Source organism: Sapajus apella, unplaced genomic scaffold (assembly GCF_009761245.1).
Source record: "Sapajus apella isolate SASKATOON/1434 unplaced genomic scaffold, GSC_monkey_1.0 scaffold26, whole genome shotgun sequence".
Classification (NCBI taxonomy): Eukaryota; Metazoa; Chordata; class Mammalia; order Primates; family Cebidae; genus Sapajus; species Sapajus apella.
This window is the reverse complement of record NW_022436966.1, coordinates 19,292,706-19,312,880: the sequence shown is the minus strand read 5'-3', so window position 1 is coordinate 19,312,880 and position 20,175 is coordinate 19,292,706. Positions and strand designations below refer to the sequence as shown.

The following is a 20,175-nucleotide window of genomic DNA, read 5'->3' as shown; positions in this document are numbered from 1 at the left end:
CCCAGTAGCACCAAAGATCTTGCATTAAAGGACTTAAGCTAAACAGGAAAATAAAGTTAAGACTAAATTTTGAACAATTAAGTTTTGCAATCAGAGCTTCAAATGAAAACGCATATTATCTACCCTAGAATGATTTTATTTTTTATTTCATTTTATTTTTAGAGGTGGGGTTTCGCTCTTTTGCACAGGCTGGAGTGCAGTGGCACAATCCCAGCTCACTGCACCCTCAAACTCCTGGGCTCAAGCAATCGTCCAGCCTCAGCTTCCCAAGTAGTTGGGACTGCACATGTGGACCACCAAGCTGGGCTCCTAGAATGATTTCAAACTCTTCCTAATGTCGGGCGATTTTATTACCAGTGCTTGCATTTGCATTTAAACATAGAACTATCTTTCATATATATGGATGTCATATGTTATAAAGGGATGTTCAGGTAAAAGTTTTAAAAATACTTTGCCGTGGTGGCATGGATTAGAAGAAAATTCATTTCTTTTTTTTTTCCTTTGACCTGCTTCATTTCTGACCTGGGCTGATTCACCCTTCTTGAGAAACCTGGTGGTCCCTGGCTCCCAGGAGGTCACCATGTTGAAGCCAGCCTTCGTGCAGACCACCCCATTGGCATAGCATGCTAAGGCCCAGAACTTGTGGGCTCAAGAGATCCTCCAACCACAGCCTCTTGGGAACTCCAGATGGGTGTCACCATGCTGGCTCTTTTTCTCACTTGTTTGGCAGGGTGGGGTAAGGAACCCACTGCACACTCAAGAGCATGTTTTATCTCATATGCTGATAGTCTCAAAAGTGGTTTCAGGAAACGGTCAAGATGATACAGTGGATTGTAGGAAGAACATATTAGAAATTCTATTAGTTTTTCATCTATGAAAGATGTTAAGTCTCACTGATATATAATATGTGGTACACACAGTAATTCATGAATCAGAACGTCTTATGTCATAAACAAAACATCCTAAGAGTGGGTGTTACATGTTTGCAGGAGTTGATGGGAATATCCTTCTTTATTCTTCACTTTCACCCTATTACGGGATCCTGGACTAAATTAATAACCTTTCAGAAAACGGAATTGTTACTCTAAATGTAAGCGTTAAGATGATAACTCGGCCGGGCGTGGTGGTTCACGCCTATAATCCCAGCACTTTGGGAGGCCAAGGCAGGCGGATCACTTGAGGTCAGGAGTTCAAGAACAGCCTGGCCAACATGGTGAAACCCCATCTATACTAAAAATATAAAATTTACCCAGGCATAGTGGCACACGCCTGTAGTCCAACCTACTCGTGGGGTTGCTGAAGCAAGAGAATCACTTGAACCCGGAGGTGGAGGTTGCAGTGAGCCAAGATTTCATCACTGCACTCCAGCCTGAGCAACAGAGCACTGTCTCCAAAAAAAAAAAAAAAAAAAAAAGATTATACCTTATCAGGTAGATAACCAATCAGAATTTTGGTGTGGAGGTTAAAACGTGACTTTCACTAGCCATGGTTCCAATCACTGAGGTTCTCAGATCTTGCAAGACTTCGATTTTAGAAATAACGCAGTAATGCCTTTTTACAGTTATGGGGAAGGATGAGCATGTTTACCTGGTTAGCAGCCAAAAGAATCTACAGTTGGAAGCGTACTAGAATTCCACTTTTTAATACACAGAGAAAATAAAGGCAAGCCTGACAGTCTCAAAATTAAAATGGAAAGAAGAGCAAAATTATTAATAAATAAAATACAGAGCTTGGAGTATCTTGCATCCACAGCTATTTGTAAATATTTAAGCATTTTAGTACTTTTTACACTGGAAACAAAAAGTGTTCACCAAAAGCAAGTAAATCAAGCAGAACTTTTGGAAACAGTAACCAACTCAATTGCCAAAGATGTTTGTGAAATTAAAATAGTGTTAAACATCTCACATCTAATCACATACTACATTATATGTTTCAAATCTATTTTAATGTTTCTTCAATCCTTTGCCACTACAAACAATACCACACTAAATAAGAATCTTTGCATGTCATTTTACCTTTTTGCTACTATCCGTAAAATAGATAATTTTAAAATTTGTTTTATAGAAAAGGGGTCTCCCTATGTTGGCCAGGTTGGTTTTGAACTCCTGGCCTCAAGCAATCCTCCCACCTAAGCCTCCCAAAGTGCTAGAATTATAGGTGTCTAGCCTTCTAGGACCTTTTGATAGAAATAATTGTGCTTTGCCTTGAATTTAAGAAAAAAATACGGCCGGGCGCGGTGGCTCAAGCCTGTAATCCCAGCACTTTGGGAGGCCGAGGCAGGTGGATCACAAGGTCAAGAGATCGAGACCATCCTGGTCAACATGGTGAAACCCCGTCTCTACTAAAAATACAAAACATTAGCTGGGCATGGTGGTGCGCGCCTGTAATCCCAGCTACTCAGGAGGCTGAGGCAGGAGAATTGCCTGAACCCAGGAGGCGGAGGTTTTGATGAGCCGAGATCGCGCCATTGCACTCCAGCCTGGGTAACAGGAGTGAAACCCCGTCTAAAAAAAAAAAAAAAAAAGAAAAAAATACAACATAGCTTCCTGTATATTCCTTAAGTACAGGCATAACTTTTATAAAAATATATGAAAAAATAAACTTCCTTAAAAGTTCAGCAGTGTGGCTGGGTGTGGTGGCTCATGGCTATAATCCTAGCATTTTAGGAGGCCCAGGCAGGAGGATCGTTTGAGCCCAGGAGTTCAAGACCAGCCTGGCCAACATAGCAAGACCGCATCTCTACAAAAATTAAAAATTAGCTGGGTGTAATGGTGTGCACCTGTGGTGGCAGTTCCTCTGGAGGTTGAGGTGAGAGGCTGCAGTGAGCCAGGATTGTGCCACTGCACTCCAACCTGGGTGACAGAGTAAGACCCTGTCTCTAAAAAAAAAAAGGTTGAACTAACTACATGTGGCTAAGTAAGCATTTGAACCAATTCAGAGTCTATGTTATTTTTATTATGCTAATGCAATTCACAAATCTGGCAAATGAAAATTCATTAGTAAGATTAAAATGTCGCCTTGGGAGTTCTGGCTAGATTACATGCCAAACTCTCTCTTCTTTGATAATCTTTTGCTGATGGTAAATAATGCAAGCGCAATGCCAATTATCTAGATCCAGATCATGTTTATGATTTAGATGACAAAATGTTAATTCCTTCATCTTTTTTTGTATGGTTTTCTGTTTTGGAGTAAAGAACACATTTTATTTTTGTTTCTCCTCAGACTAGGAATAAAAGTGACCCTCAACAAACATTTGCTGAATAAATGAATGAACCCTCACCTTCTCTTAACCCACACCTTACAAAATCTTTTCCAACTACTACAATTTTCCCTCTCTCTCTTTTTTTTTTAAATGAATGTCTCTGTTCACTCTCATTACTCCTTATTTTTCAGTGTTTGGTACTTTGAGGGAAAAAAAGTATATGTTCTTCTGTTTTACAATGGTCGGGAAAGAAAATGGAACGTTTGGCCGGGCGCGGTGGCTCACGCCTGTAATTCCAACACTTTGGGAGGCTGAGGCAGGCGGATCACTAGGTCAAGAAATCGAGACCATCCTGGCCAACGCGGTGAAACCCCGTCTCTACTAAAAATACAAAAATTAGCTGGGTGTCATGGCGCGCGCCTGTCTGTAGTCCCAGCTACTTGGAAGGCTGAGGCAGGAGAATTGCTTGAACCCGGGAGGTGGAGTGAGCCGAGATCGCACCACTGCACTCCAGCCTGGCGCCTGGCGACCAAGCGAGACTGTCAAAAAAAAAAAAAGGAACATTGGAACATTTTTATTGTTTGGTTTCATCTGTGTTCCTTTTCTCTTGGATTCCACACAGCGTCATTTAATCAATGTTTTGCTGTCTTACACCGATTTCTCACAGTCCCATATGTTGCTTCTCCAAACTAATGAGAGTTCAGTGTCTGTGTCTCCCTCCTCTGTGGCATATCCACCCCACTCCTGGAACTGAAAGCATTCCAATTCTGAGGCACTCTGAACTCTTCCATAAAAAGTGGCTACTTTGATGCCCCCTTCGTGAAGAGCATCATTCTGTCTTCTCTTTCCTCAAGCAATATTAATAAAACTAGTTTTTACAATTTCTTTGACGAACATTGTTGCTAAAGCCAAACAAATGGTCAACAAGCTTTCACAAGCCCTTGCTAATGTGACATGATTCCGAGGCATTTACACAGGTTACGAAACTTGTCCTAGTACACTGGCCTCAGAAGACAGGCATAAAGCACTCTTTGTAAACTGCTTAGCTTTGGAAGGTCTACCTGGCAGCTGAACAAGTGGCATTTTGGAAAACACCAGGCTTTGCACGAAAATTCAGATTCCCACACTAAGAGTCCATTGAGAGATCTCCCACTCATTAGCATGCTACAAGGCCACTGACAGATGAGGAAGATGTCAAGAGGGTAAACCTTCACATAAACGAAACTCAGAGAAACAAACTGAACTTATCTTGGCATCAGCCAAGTGTGATTACAAAAAAAAAAAACATGTTTATCGAGATGAGGAGAAGGAAAATTCACTAACTTGTCTGTATGCAAACAAAAACAAAAACAAGCTGTGTGAGATTGCCAAGTTAAAAATAAAATTTGTCCATATGCAACTAAGTGATATTTTTCCTTTTGTAAAATTAATTGCAAAGGTAGCCAGGTGCAGTGGCTCCTGCCTGTAATCCCAGCACTTTGAGAGGCCAAGGTGGACGGATGATTTGAGCCGAGGAGCTCGAGACCAGCCTGAGCAATATGGCAAAACTCCATCTCTACAAAAAAATACAAAAATTAGCCCAGAGGTGGTGGCACGCATCTGTGGTCCCAGCTACTAGGGAGGCTGAGGCAGGAGGATTGCTTGAGCCCCAGAGGTTGAGGCTGCAGTGAACTGTGATCACGCTACTGTACTCTAGCCTAGGCAACAGAGTGAGATTCTATCTCAAAAATAAATAAATAAAAATAATCTCAAAGCCATTAGACCTAAAGTGATCGTGTGTTAAACAACCTCTTGTGGAAAATAACATTTCCCTCAGTATCCACCTTTATTCAAATTGTCCTGTGCTTTAAAACAACTGGTACTCCCTCTCCTGCCTTTGCAAGAACCAGCTGTCCTTTTTCTCCTCTGATTCTTTTGTGGTTGCTGAAGAGTTTTATTTTGTCTTCAATGACTTCAGGCAGTATAATGAGCCAAGGAATTCCAATGAGAATGAATGCAGGTTGTCTGGCAGCTCCTAGGCCACCAGTGTTGTCCCTGGGAAGATGCCCTCTGAGCTGGATGATGGTTCCCTTAACTGAGTAAACAGTCAAGAACAGGACCTTGTAGTCTAAATCAGGACTCAAGTCCCCTTTCACTAAGTCCTGCTGAAAATCCTGGGAAAATAGAGTCACACAAAAAATAAACATGAGAAAATTATAAGCCAGCCAGATACAGATTTGGATTGACATCACTTCCATGGATTGCTTCATCCATCCATTCATTTACTGATCCATTTATTCAATAATTATTTACTGAAAGCCCACAAGGGGCAAGGGCTGGTAGGTACTAGGGATATGGTGCTATACAAAACAGACAATCTTTGCTCCATTCGATCTGTGTTCCACTGGAGAGACAGCCAGTAAACAGTAAAATGTAACTTGCGGACTAAACTGTGTCTCCCCCGAAATTCATACAGCAAAGCCCTAAACGCAATTGTGACTATATTTGAAGACAGAGTCCTTCCAGGAAGTAATCAAGGTTAAATGAGGTCATAAGAATGAGGCCCTTATGATGGGATTTGTGCCCTTTATAAGAAAAGACACCAAAGAGCTGGCTTCTTCTCTTCCTCTCTGCCATGTAAGGACACAGAAAGAAGGTGGCCATCTAAAAGCCAGAGAGTCCCTCACCAGAAACCAAACCTGACATCACCTTGGACTTCTAGCCTCCAGAGCCATGAGAAAAAAAATTTTTTTTTTTTTAAGATGGGGTTTCACCATATTGGTCAGGCTGGTCTTGAACTCCTGACCTCAGGCGATCCGCCCACCTCAGCCTCCCAAAGTGCTGGGATTACAGGCGTGAGCCACCGCGCCCAGCGAGAAAATTAATTTCCATTGTTTAAGCCATGCAGTCTGTGGTATTACTGTGTTATGCCCACCTGAGCAGACTAATACAATTAACATAATGTTAGGAAATGATCAGAACTATGAACAAAATCATGTAAGGTCGAGGGATAGATAGGCAGTGGTAGCATGGAAAGTGGCACTGAGTATGGTGACTAGGAAAAACCTCCAGGGAAGATCATTTCAGAAGCAAGTATTTCCAGGGGAATTCTCTGACATGGGGACAAAAGTGGGGCGTGTGAAAAATAGCCAGAAAGTCTATGCAGCCTGAGCACATTGGTCAGGGTATGCATGAAAGGAAAACCGAGACAGAAAGGAAACCAGGGACCAGATCATTGCACTACACAGGCCATGGCAAGGACTTCAGATTTTGTTCTAAGTGGGATAGAAAGCCACTGGAAGTCAATAAGCAGGAGAGTGGCGTGTATGATTTACTTTTAAAGGATCACAATTACATGGGAAAGAGACTGTTGGAGAGAAGGACTGGAAGCTGGAAGACAATGACGAGGCTGGTTTAATTTTTCAGGTAAAACATGATGGGGGCATGGGCTAGTGCGGGTATGGATGGAAGAGGTGAGAAATCGTTGGATTTAGAGTCTATTTTTAAAATAATTCAGGATTTGTCAATAGATTGGATATGGTGTGCAAGAGAAAGAAAAGGGTCAAGGGCACCAAATTGAGCTGGCGGCTGGGCTACTGCGGTGCTGTTCCCTGAGAGGATAAAACGATAGGAGGAGTTAGTGTGTAGAGAGCAGAGCTGAGTTGGCCAGGCGCAATTTCAGCACTTTGGGAGGCCAACACGGGTGGATCACCTGAGGTCAGGAGTTTGAGACCAGCCTGGCCAACATGGAGAAACCCCGTCTCTATTTAAAAAAAAAGAAAAAAGAGGGCAGAGTTGAGTCAAGGCTTATTTTGAACATGTTACATTTTGGGATGCCTATTAGACACCCAAGTGGAAGTGTTAAATAGGCAACTTGATAGACCAGCATGGAGAGAGGGGAAAGATCAGGACTGATTATAGAAAAGTGAGTGTCATTCGCATTTAAAAAAAAGCTGAAAGCAGAAAGCTGAGTATTATTGTAATTACTGCCAGCACCTGCTTCTCAATTTATAGATCCTTCCTTAAGGATGCAGGAGGGAATGAAAAGCTATTTTTCAATCTTTCTGTTCCACCTTTCCCTTCTCTACCCCCTCAAGGTTACCCCATCCAGCTTCAAGTGGTCACTGTCTGCTATTCCTGGAAGTGACTTTGCTGCTCCTGCCCTTCACTGCATTTGGGCTGGTGCAGCTGGACTGGTACATGTGGGAGCACATGCTGCGGTCACCTACTAAGGCAGAGTCTTCCCGGGGCTGGAGCTTGGCTGCTTTGCTCGTCGTTCCAAACTAAGTCTAGATCTGCCCTCTCTAAATCCTGGACCCCTGACAAAGACAGGCTTTTCCCCAGGAGCTTGCCTGCCATTCCTCTCATCATTCCACAAGACCTTAATGGCTTTTTTGTTTGTTTTTGTTGTTGTTGTTTTTGAGATAGCTTCTTGCTCTGTCTCTGTCGCCCAGGCTGGAGAGCAGTGGCGTGATCTCAGCTGACTGCAACCTCCGCCTCCCAGATTCAAGCGATTCTCCAGCCTCAGCCTGCCGAGTAACTGGGATCATAGGCACACCACCACATTGGCTGATTTTTGTATTTTTAGTAGAGATGGGGTTTCACCATGTTGACCATGCTAGTCTCGAACACCTGACCTTGTGATCTGCCCACTTCAGCTTCCCAAAGTGCTGGGATTACAGGTGTGAATCACGGTGTCCGGCCAAGTCCTTAATTTCTTCACTGACTTGGCTTCCTTCCTCAACTGCAATAGAACAGTGAGACAAGTCTCTTAAAAGAACCATGGTCATCTTGCATTAATGGAAAAGAAAAACAACTGCTTTTAGTGGATATGGGAGACAAAGTGTGTATCTGTCTGAGAGATTGAAAGATCCCATTACAGTCTCTAGCCACATTACTTTATATGTTGCCACTGAACTGTGAATGACAAGGGTGGCCTTGAAAGCTGGAGCTATGTGAACTGCCCTGGCTAGATTATGGAGAATCATTTAAGCAAGAGCTGTTATCACAAGTCAGATATGGAGGGGACCCTGAGACTACAACACCCAAGACAAGCTACTGGTGGACTAGACTAGAGGTCTTCAAACTGAAGTGTGAGTACTGTGATCACAATTACGAGAACCGGTTTATAGTTGCTCACTTTTCACGCTCCTAAAACTGACCTGTCTGAGAAATATACCTCTTCCCACATTAGGAAAGAATTCCCACCTTGAATCTTACTAGGGTGCATTGCTCCTGGAAGTAAAAAGCTACTAAGGAACTATGCAAAATATTGATTTCAAAGAGTCATCTCTAAATTATTTATCAATGAACCATGATTTTGTGTCTTCCCCACCTTATACGTACAACATATCTCCAAGTCTAAGATGTGCATTTTTTTCACATTGTTAACTTTTCTGAAATTGATATATCTTCCCACCATATGAGTTCAATAGCTGTTTCTATTATCTGTACATGTGCAGTATTAAGAACACCACATTTGGCTGGACGCAGTGGCTCACGCCTGTAATCCAAGCACTTTGGAGGCCAAGGCGGGAGGATCACCTGAGGTCAGCAGTTCAAGAGCACCACATTTGGCTGGGTGCAGTGGCTCACACCTGTAATCCCAGCACTTTGGAGGCCAAGGCAGGAGGATCACTTGAGTCCAGGAATTCAAGACCAGCATGGGCAATATGGTGAAACTCTGTCTATACAAAAACTTAAAAAAAAAAAAAATTAGCCAGGCGTGGTGACTCATGCCTGTAATCCTAGCACTTTGGGAGGCTGAAGTGGGTGGATCACCTGAGGTCAGGAGTTCAAGACCAGCCTGGCCATCATGGTGAAACCCCATCTTAAAAAAAAAAAAAAATTGGCCAGGCGCAGTGGCTCACGCCTGTAATCCCAGCACTTTGGGAGGCCGAGGCGGGTGGATCACGAGGTCAAGAGATCGAGACCATCCTGGTCAACATGGTGAAACCCCGTCTCTACTAAAAATACAAAAAATCAGCTGGGCATGGTGGTGCGTGCCTGTAATCCCAGCTACTCAGGAGGCTGAGGCAGGAGAATTGCCTGAACCCAGGAGGCGGAGGTTGCGGTGAGCCGAGATTGCGCCATTGCACTCCAGCCTGGGTAACAAGAGTGAAACTCCGTCTCAAAAAAAAAAAAAAAATTAGCTGGACATGGTGGCACGTGTCTGTAGTCCCAGCTACTCAGGAGACTCAGGTGGGAGGATCACTTGAGCCTGCAAGGTCAAGGTTGCAGTAAGCTGTGATCACGTTACCGCATTCCAGACTGGGTTACAGAGTGAGACCCTGTATCAAAAGAAGAAAAGAAGAGAGAGAGAGAAAGAAAAAAGGGCACCACTTTCAAATCTCATTGAATGGGTAACAGCATATTGGATGTAATAGTACAACATTCTTTTACATTCTAGGAAGCAAAGAGTTACAGGGAAAGGGTGAAGAGGAGGTCAATAAATCAGATTAGGCTAACAATATTCCTGAAGCAGTAGACAAATGACTAGTTTATAGGCCAAGTAGGTAAGATTTTATTTTTTTTTTATTTTTTTTTATTTTATTTTTTTTTTTTTATTTTTTTTTTTGAGACGGAGTTTCGCTCTTGTTACCCAGGCTGGAGTGCAATGGCGCAATCTCGGCTCACCGCAACCTCCGCCTCCTGGGTTCAGGCAATTCTCCTGCCTCAGCCTCCTGAGTAGCTGGGATTACAGGCACGCGCCACCATGCCCAGCTAAAGATTTTAAATTTAAACCCACAACCCAGAAATATACTCCTCATTGCCAATTCAGTTTTGACTCCTAGAAAGGCTTCTGTAGGGAAGTCCATAAGGAAACACTCTATTCTCAGTTCTGTTTCTTTTCTTTTTTTGAGATGGAGTTTCACTCTTGTTGCCCAGGCTGGAGTGCAATGGTGTGATCTTGGCTTACTGCAACCTCCACCTCCCAGGTTAAAATAATTCTCCTGCCTCAGCTCCCAAGGAGCTGGGATTACAGGCACACAACATCACGCCCGGCTAATTTTTGTATTTTTAGTAGAGACAGGGTTTTGCCCTATTGGCCAAGCTGGTCTCAAACTTCTGACCTTGTGATCTGCCTGCCTAAGCCTCCCAAAGTGCTGGGATTACAGGCATGAGCTACTGTGTCCGGCCTTCTGTTTCTTTTTATTTTATATTTTTTTAGAGATGGGGTCTCACTATGTTGCCTAGGCTCAACTGATTCTCCAGCCTCAGCCTCCCAAAGTTCTGGAATTATAGGCGTGAGCCACTGCACCCAGCCCCAGCTCTTATTTCTTCTTTGCTAGTTTGCCTTGATGGAGTCTCCCTCCACATTACTTTCCTTGAACACACAGACGTTTGGGAGTAATTAGAATTGTATTCATAAAATGAATCTGCTCTTCAAACGTTAGATGATGTGATAATTTCAACAGAAGAGAATGTAAAATATGTACGTACTGATTACAACTATGTACACATGCATGCTTATATAGTAATAAAATTCAGGAAAGAATTTTAAGTAACAACAATCTTATTATTACTTTTTTTTTTCCTTTTTGAGACAGGGTCTAGCTCTGTCACCAAAACTGGAGTGCACTGGTACGTTCACAGCTCACTCAGACTCAATCATCTGGGCTCAAGCAATCTCCCCACCTCAGCCTCCCAAGTAGCTGGGACAACAGGTGAGCACCACCATGCTTGGCTTTTTTTTTCTTTTTTTTTTTTTTTGGTAGAGACAGGGTCTTACCATATTGTCCAGGCTAGTCTCCAACTCCTGGTCTCAAGCCATCCTTCCATGTTGGCCTCCTAAAGTGTTAGGATTACAGGCGTCAGTCACTGCACCTGACCAACAATCTTCTTTATTGAAAATTGTTAAACAATATTGCCATAGATATTCCCTAACAGATCTCCGCTTTAACAATCCAGCAGTTCACTGAAGCTCTCTCCTCTCTCTGTAGACACTTCTGCATAAGGCTGTGCATACTGCATGCAAGCAGACCACTTTCTACACATAAGCACTTTTGCTGCTTTCTCTCTCTCTCTCTCTCTCTCTCTCTCTCTCTTTCTCTCTCTCTCTCTCAGGAATTGATGGCTTATCAAGCAGACAAAAAAACATATCAGTAATAATATATATTTGAACCATGCTGTCAGTGGTTAGGGCAAAAAACCAATAGGTTGCTTGCTACCATCCCTCAACCTGCCAAAAAAGAATTATACAATCAATAGTATTGAACTACATGAAACATAGAGAACATTTTAGCCAATAATTAGAAAATAGCATGTTTTTTTCAAGCACACTCATATCACTTGCACAAACTGTCCATATACTGAAGCATAAAGCAAATCTCAAGTAATTTTCAAGGATTGGAATCATATAGATCTCACTGTCTGGCCATAATGTCATTACATTGGAAATCAATAAGTGAAAGATACTCTTTCAGAAATTAAGAGAATCACTTCTAAATAATTTATGGATCCAAAGGAAAAAAAATATGATGCAAATTAGAGAATACTTAGAACACAATCATGAGCTCAAACTGGAGTAAATTGTATTATTGTTCCAAACAGTTTCTGCTCTACCCCGTGAAAGAATTATATTATTCCAGGCTGAGTACAGTGGTTCACACCTGTAATTCCAGCATTTTGAGAGGCTGAGGTGGGTGGATCAACTGAGATCAGGAGTTCGAGACCAGCCTGGTCAACATGGAAAAACCCCGTCTCTACTAAAAATACAAAAATTAGGCTGGGCGTGGTGGCTCATGCCTGTAATCCCAGCACTTTGGGAGGCCAAGGTGGGGGGATCACAAGGTCAGGAGTTCGAGACCAGCTTGGCCAGCATGGTGAAAATTTGTTTCTACTAAAAATACAAGAAATTAGCCAGGCATGGTGGTGCGCACCTGTAATCCAAGCTACTCGGGAGGCTGAAGCAGGATAATTCCTTGAACCCGGGAGTCGGAGGTTGCAGTGAGCCAAGATTGCGCCACTGTACTCCAGCCTGGGTGACAGAGCAAGACTGCGCCTCAAAAAACAAACAAACAAACAAACAAAAATACAAAAATTAGCCAGGTGTGGTGGTGCGTGCCTGTAATCCCAGCTACTTGGGAGGCTGAAATAGGAGAATTACTTGAACCCAGGAGGCAGAGTTTGCAGTGAGCACTCCAGCCTGGGTGACAGAGCAAGACTCTGTCTCAAAAAAAAAAAAAAATGATATATTCCAACCCATTGCCATGTGCATGCCACCGCACCCAGCTACTTTTTGTATTTTTAGTAGAGACAGAGTTTCACCATGTTTGCCAAGCTGGTCTCGAACTCCTGACCTCAGGCGATCCACCCATGTTCTTTCAGTGTCCACCCTATGAGAAGATTTCTATTTCCCACACACTGAAATCATGCTTGTCCATTTGACTTAATTTGGTCAATGAAATGTGAGTGGATTGATATGTGCCACTTTTGAGCATAAGTCTTTAAGAGCCACTACTTTTTCCTTCCACCCTAGATTGACGTGGCACAGATAACTACATCTTCAGTGCAGATCCCAGAATGGAGCAGAGTCACAGAGAATTCATAGTCAACATGTAAGAAAGAAGTTTTTGTTGTGGCAAGCCACTGAAATTGGTTTGAAATTGCTTGTTACCAGAGCACAACTTAGTCACAGCTAACTGATACAAATATCTATTAAAACGTGCGGTTGGAATAGTACTGAAATTCCTAGACAGAGAAATTAAGCAAGGCAAAGAAATAAAAGGCATGCAAATAAGAAAATAAGAAGTTAAATTGTCTCTGTTTGCAGACAACATAACATGATCTTACATAGAAAATGCTAAAGGGTCCATCAAAAGTTTTCAAAACTAATTAAAGGATTCAGTAAACTTACAGGACACAAAACCCAACACAGAAAAACCAATGGCATTTCCATACACTAACAAAGAACTATTCCAAAAATAAATCAAGAAAACAATCCAGGCCAGGAGCAAGGGCTCACGCCTGTAATCCCAGCACTTTGGGAGGCAACATCCGCCTCCTAGGTTCAAGCAATTCTACTGCCTCAACCTCCCAAGTAGCTGGGATTACATGTGTGCGCCACCATGCCTGGCTAATTTTTCTATTTTTAAGTAGAGACCGGGTTTCACCATATTGGTCAGGCTTTATCACAGGTATGTGTGTATAGGAAAAAGCATATATCGGGTTTGGCACTATCCCAGGTTTCAGATATCCACTGGGGGTCTTGGGACATATCCCCCATGGATTACTGTGGGATCCTGTGCTTGAAAGGGGTTACTGTGCTTGAAAATTACATATTTATCATCTTCAGTATAATGTGTTATGGGAGTAGATACTTTATTGTGTTCACCAATGTATCTCAAGCTGGTACATAGGATTCAACAAGTATTTGTTGAATGAATGAAACTTACTGCTTTATTATTTGGTTGTTCCTCTTGTCAATATTAGTTATCTTCTAGAGTGTGGTTTTTCTTTCACCTCTACTCTGATATTAATATTGCTACCATCATTTTTTGTTCATGAAGTCTTGTCTACTTTTGCCTATATCTTAATTTTTACTCTGTTTATTTTGTGTTTCTGTATTCCAAGCAGCAAAATTTGCATATTTTTTCATGTTGTTTTTATTTATTTATTGAGATGGAGTCTCACTCTTGTTGCCCAGGCTGGAGGACAGTGGCATGATCTTGGCTCACTGCAACCTCTGCCTCCCAGGTTCAAGCAATTCTTCTGCCTTAGTTTCCCGAGTAGCTGGGATTACAGGCACCTGCTACCATGTCCAGCTAATTTTTGTATTGTGGTAGAGACGGGGTTTCACCATGTTGGCCAGATTGGTTTCGAACTCCTGACCTCAAATGATCCACCTGCCTTGGCCTCCCAAAGTGCTGGGATTACAGACATGAGCCACCATGCCCAGCCTTCATGTTGCTTTTAATTCAAAGATTTATCTTTTGTAAATGATATTAAACATTTCCATTCATCCAGTTATTTCTGTAATCCTACTTCATGTTTTATAAATTTTGTTGTCTTAGTATTTCATTTCCTCTGCTATTTGATAAAACTTATTTTCTCAGACTATATGATATGCTAGCTAATGGCAAAGGGATAGGAAATGGAAGGGGAGGACATTATAAGTTACCAACCACAGCTTCCCAACCAATGGAAGCAAGCAAAGTCTGTATTAACCCCCATTTCTTCTTTATCCTGGTGTGTCTATTTGTGTGTGTTTGTGTGTCTGTGAAACATTTCAACCAATTTTTTCTTTTTACTCTGTTTTTCCTGGAGGATTAAATGTGTTTGTTGGTGGTAAATTTTATAATTTAGTCCTTAAGTTACAGAACATCACGTTGAGATTTTTGACTGAACTAGAAGAATAATGAACATCACCGAGAAACCCTGAAATTGATCAGACTTTGCATCTTCCCTCTGGAGTAGAGTATGCATTTTTTGTTTTGTTTTGAGACAGGATCTCGCTCTGCAGGCTGGAGTACAGTCGTGTGATCTCCGCTCACTGCAGCCTAGACCTCCTGGACTCACTCAGGGGATCCTACCCCTGTCTCCCTCCCAAGTAGCTGGCACTACAGGTACATGTCACCATGCCCAGATAATTTTTCTGTAGAAACGCGGTTTTGTCATGTCGCCCAGGTGGGTCTCAAACTCCTGGGCTCAAGCAATCCTCCCATTTCAGCCTCCCAAAGTGCTGAGATTACAGGCGTGAGCGACAGTGCCTAGCAAAGTACACGTTTTTGTTTAAATGAAAGAAGCTGCATTATTTCAAGAGGGAGAATGGTGGTATGGCTACTGCTGTTGTTTGGAAGTATGGCTAGGGGTATGTATAAAAAATGTTGTCTACGGGGGAGGGGGGATGAGGTGGCTCACACCTGTAATCCCAGCATTTTAGGAAGCCGAGGCAGGTTCCTGGATTACCTGAGGTCAGGAGTTCAAGACCAGTCTGGCCAACATGGTGAAACCCCGTCTCTACTACTAAAAATACAAAAATTAGCTGGGCGTGGTGGCACATGCCTATAATCCCAGCTACTTGGGAGGCTGAGACAGGAGAATCGCTTGAACCTGGGAGGTGGAGATGGCAGTGAGCCGAGATTGTGCCACTGTACTCCAACCTGGGCAACAGAGTAGACTCCATCTCAAAAAAAAAAAAAAAAATGTTGACTACCAAGGTGAACCACTGTGAACAGAACGGATTAAAGCTCTGCATCGCCTTTGAGTATACTTTTGTATTACCACGTTTTCCAGAAGCTAGGCTTCTAGATGCAAACTTAGTCTCTCCACCTAACTGAATGGTGCCAGAGTTTTTCTACAGCAGGGTCTTGTTGTTCAGCCACTTGCTTTGTAGGTATCAAGAGAGTGTTTTATGGAAATAGTGGTGGCAGCAACTTTCTCATTGCTGGATAACAACTTCAACTGTGTTCTTGAAGTCAAAAGGCTAAGTCAGGCCTCTTGACTTCCTCTCTTCTTGGCTGGAGCAAAGGTAGTAGCATTTCTGGCTGGTCAGGCTAGTCATGCTTTTGGTAGAATCTTTCCTGGAGACTCACCATAGAGCCCTATCTAATAATTTTGTAGACATCTAGTTTCCTATATTAAACCCGTTCCTGCTTATGTTAATGTTTTCTGATTCTTAAATCCAAACCCTGATCAAAACACTAAAGATTCAAAAATGTTCTTTTTTCCAGGTCAATCTCATTTAAATAAGCTGTTGAAATGTTCATTTAAATAAGCTGTTGAAATGTTCATTTAGCCTGTTTTCACTAAGAAACTTAGTTGTGTAAATAGTCTTTGGCATTAACTATCCTTGGTTACTCTGAGCATATTTGATACAAAATGTAGTCAAACACAGGGAAGTGGCTCCCTCCTGTAATCCCAGCACTTTGAGGGCTGAGGTGGGAGGATCGCTTGAGCCCAGGAGGTGGAGACCAATCTGGGCAACATAGGGAGACCCCATATCTACAAAAAAAAAGAAAAGAATTATATGTAGTCAAACAAGTTATTTCATCTCTTAAAGGAAAGAGCTCTCTGTGTGTGCTTCAACACATTGTTGTTCATTGTGCAAAAATGATCATTGCCATGCTCTGATCATTTAAAAATGATTAGACAGGAAAGTCACTATATAGCAAACTGGTGTTCAGAAATGTTAGGATTTTCAGTTATTTTTATTTTCCAAACATTATTTTAAAAGAACATTAAAAGCATTAGAAATACAAATCTTGCCTAATGGTTAACATAAGAACAATTATTATAAAATGTTTAAAATACATCACATACTTTGCATCACGGTAAAGCATCAAGAGAACTAATTAACATGTCCTGCTAATTAATCATATTCAACTGAATTCTCATTACTTTTAGTTCTCATTTTAGCCCTTATGAAGAGATAAGTTTTATATGTCTACCTCTACCTGTATCATCATGACACCTTTATTATGATGATACAGGTAGAGGCAGACATAGGTAACTTATGAAGAAACAAGTTATGTCTATATCTCTATATCTATGTATAGAGATATAGGTATGGAGGGGGGCTACGAATGCAGCCCACTATATATTTCATGCAATTTATAACAATAATTTCTTCTTTTAAAACTTTTCTTTTGGAGAGAATTTTTGATGAGCATAAAGAGACAATACCTCATATGCACCTGCTTAGTTTTCTTTGTGCTATAATTTTTACCTCCCATTGCTGGCCCTCATGCCAAATCATCTCAAACTCAAATGTCACACTGAAAACCTGCCATTTTAAATTTTATAGGGCCAGGCGCGGTGGCTCACGCCTATAATCCCAGCACTTTGGGAGGCCGAGACGGGTGGATCACGAGGTCAAGAGATCGAGACCATCCTTGTCAACATGGTGAAACCCCGTCTCTACTAAAAATACAAAAATTAGCTGGCCATGGTGGCGCACGCCTGTAGTCCCAGCTACTCGGGAGGCTGAGGCAGGAGAATTGCTTGAACCCAGGAGACAGAGGTTGCGGTGAGCTGAGATCGTGTCATTGCACTCCAGCCTGGGTAACAGGAGCGAAACTCCATCTCAAAAAAAAAAAAAAAAATTTATAAGCAGAAATTACTTTTGTGTTAACCTTTTATTAAATCATATTTGAAATGCCTAGCCAAAAAAAAAGATATATGCCTTTAAAAATGTGATTCATTACTTTTGCACTGACCTAGAAAAAGAAAATAAATTAAAATAAAAATGTGATTCTTGATTAATGTTGTATTCATTATAAAGCAGTTTGGCATACTGGAGTAAATATCAGGTTTCGAATTAAGACAAAAGTCTAATTCTTAATTTGCCATAATTATGTGATCTTGGGAGAGAATATTAGATTTCTTCTTTGTTAAAAAGAGATAACAGGTGGCCGGGCGTGGTGGCTCATGCTTGTAATCCAAGCACTTTGGAGGCCAAGGCGGGTGGATCACCTGAGGTCAGGAGTTCAAGACCAGCCTGACCAACATGGTGAAACCCCATCTTTAAAAAAATAAATAAATAAAAAATAAAAAAAAGAGATAATAGGCCAGGCGTGGTGGCTCACGCCTGTTATCCCAGAAGTTTTGGGAGGCCAAGGTGTGTGGATTATGAGGTCAGGAATTTGAGACCAGCCTGGCTAACATGGTGAAACCCCATCTCTACTAAAAATACAAAAATTAGCCAGGTGTGGTAGCGCATACCTGTAATCTCAGCTACTCAGAAGGCTGAGGCAGGGGAATTGCTTGAACCCAGGAGGCGGAGGTTGCAGTGGGCTGAGATCATGCCACTGCACCCTAGCCTGTGAAACAGAGCAAGATTCTGTCTCAAAAAAAAAAAAAAAGTGATAATATACTAACCAATTTCATAGGCGTATTAATAAATAAAAACAGCTTATATTACAAATATTAAAGCACAATTAAAATAGTTAACAGTGACTTCCAAAAATAGCATTCAATTACCAAAAAAAAGTGACAATGGATATTTTCTCCTCTGTTACAAAATTTAATAGCAAAAAATAAAAAAAAAGAAAGGGAAAAAATGGAAGGAGAGAGACAGGGAGAAAGGGAAAGAAGGAGGTAGGTAAATCAGTTCTAAAAGTTGAACTTAAAAACAAAATAATTCCAGGCTGCCCTTAGGTGTGGAAAAAAAAATTAGAAGAAAAGCAAAACAAAATCTATGCCTCATATTTAAATCTCAAAAATAGAAATGACTGACCAATACTGGAAGGTAACAACTGTTAGAAGAGGTTGAGCAGAGTTCTAAGTGAATATCTATTCTGTCTTTTCCATACCTCTCATGACCCCTGTATCTGGAGACAGCTGAGGGAGGGAACTATAAATTAAATGCCTTTCAGCTGGATACAGTTTCTCATGCCTGTAATCCCAGCTTGGGACGCTGAGGCGGCTGGATCACCTGAGGCTAGGAATTGAAGATCAGCCCGGTTATCATGGTGAAACCCGGTCTCTACCAAAAATACAAAAATGAGCCAGGCATGGTGGGCGCCGGTAATCCCAGCTACTCAGAAGGCTGAGGCACGACGATTGCTTGAACCTGGGAGGTGGAGGTTGCGGTGAGCTGAGATCATGCCACTGCACTCCAGCCTGGGTGACAGAGTCAGACTTTGTCTCTACAAAAAAAAAAAAAGAAAAGAAAAAAGAAAGGGAAAAAGAAAGTCTTTCATGCAAAGAAAGTGCCTTCCAATCTACAATAATAATTCTTGAATATGACCATTTATAAAGATAGGTGTTGTATTTTGATGCTCATCCTGTATGTCTAACATTTAAAAAACCTAGTGAGTTCAAATATTAACTGTATAATGAAAATATTTTCACATAAAAATGTGAGTTCACAGTTGTTATGCTAGGAATCACAGAGCATATAATAAAATTAGTTTCAGGTATAGAAATACTTAATCTATTTTTTCTTTCTGTCCATCTCCAGTTTAAGATTAATGGGAGAGGAATAAAACAATTAGTTTAAAAATAGATTATCTTGAGAATTTTTCTACCATAGTAATATATAAAGACAAAAAATGAAGTCATTTTTAGTTACTTGAATACTGTCAGGTGGTTAGTAAACTCTTCTCACACAGAAGGAAAACATAAATCAAAACACTTCCAATCCCATCTCTACGCCTTGTTAAGCAATAGTAAATAGTGCCCAGTGCATGACAGGAGTCCACATTGTTTTCCACAGAACACTAATGAAGATGATTACAGCAGTGCTACTCTCCAGGAACAGTGCACCTCTACCACAGATGCAGTACTCCAGTAGGCTTCTTGAATAAGAGCATTCAGAAACAATTCACTTTTGGGTTAGGCGGGGTGGCTCACACCTGTAATCCCAGCACTTTGGGAGACCAAGGCAGGCAGATTACCTGAGGTCAGGAGTTCAAGACCACCCTGGCCAACATGGTGAAACCCTGTCTCTACTAAAAATACAAAAATGAGCTGAACATGGTGGTGGGCGCCTATAATCCCATCTACTTGGGAGCCTAAGAAAGGAGAATCGCTTGAGTCCGGGAGGTGGAGGTTGCAGTGAGCAAGATATTGTACCACTGCACTCCAGCCTGGGTGACAGAGTGAGACTCCATCTCAAAAGAAACAAGAAATAATTCACTTTTAAACAAGCAAAATATATTTCTTTTCAAAAGAACTGAAAACCTACTCAAGTGACATAAAATATGTCTATAATAAGAAATGGCAATAATCATAACACTATATTCTCAGTTGACTGTCCTATGAAAGAAAAGTACCTAATGCTTGTGTGAGTGTTTTGGTAAAGACAGAGTTATTTCCTTTTCTGCTTTAAGTATATATAAATTTCTTTTAGAGACAGGGTCTTGCTGCGTTGCCCAGGCTGGACTTATACTTCTGGGCTCCAGCGATCCTCCTGCCTCAGCCTCCCAAGTAACTGGGATGACAGCTGCACACCACTGCACCCAGCTAACAATATATTATTTATTCAAATCAACCTGCTACCAAAAAGGTGTAGTGTTCCCGATTTCAACACTTCAAAAAAATCAAAATCT

General features: G+C 41.5%; 1 protein-coding gene across 1 annotated transcript in view; it reads right to left on the bottom strand.

Annotated features, from left to right (window-relative positions):
• The window catches only part of LOC116560644 (ankyrin repeat and SOCS box protein 3), a 177,211-nt gene that overhangs the window by 149,824 nt on the left and 7,212 nt on the right, over window positions 1-20,175 (bottom strand). The window lies entirely within an intron of this gene.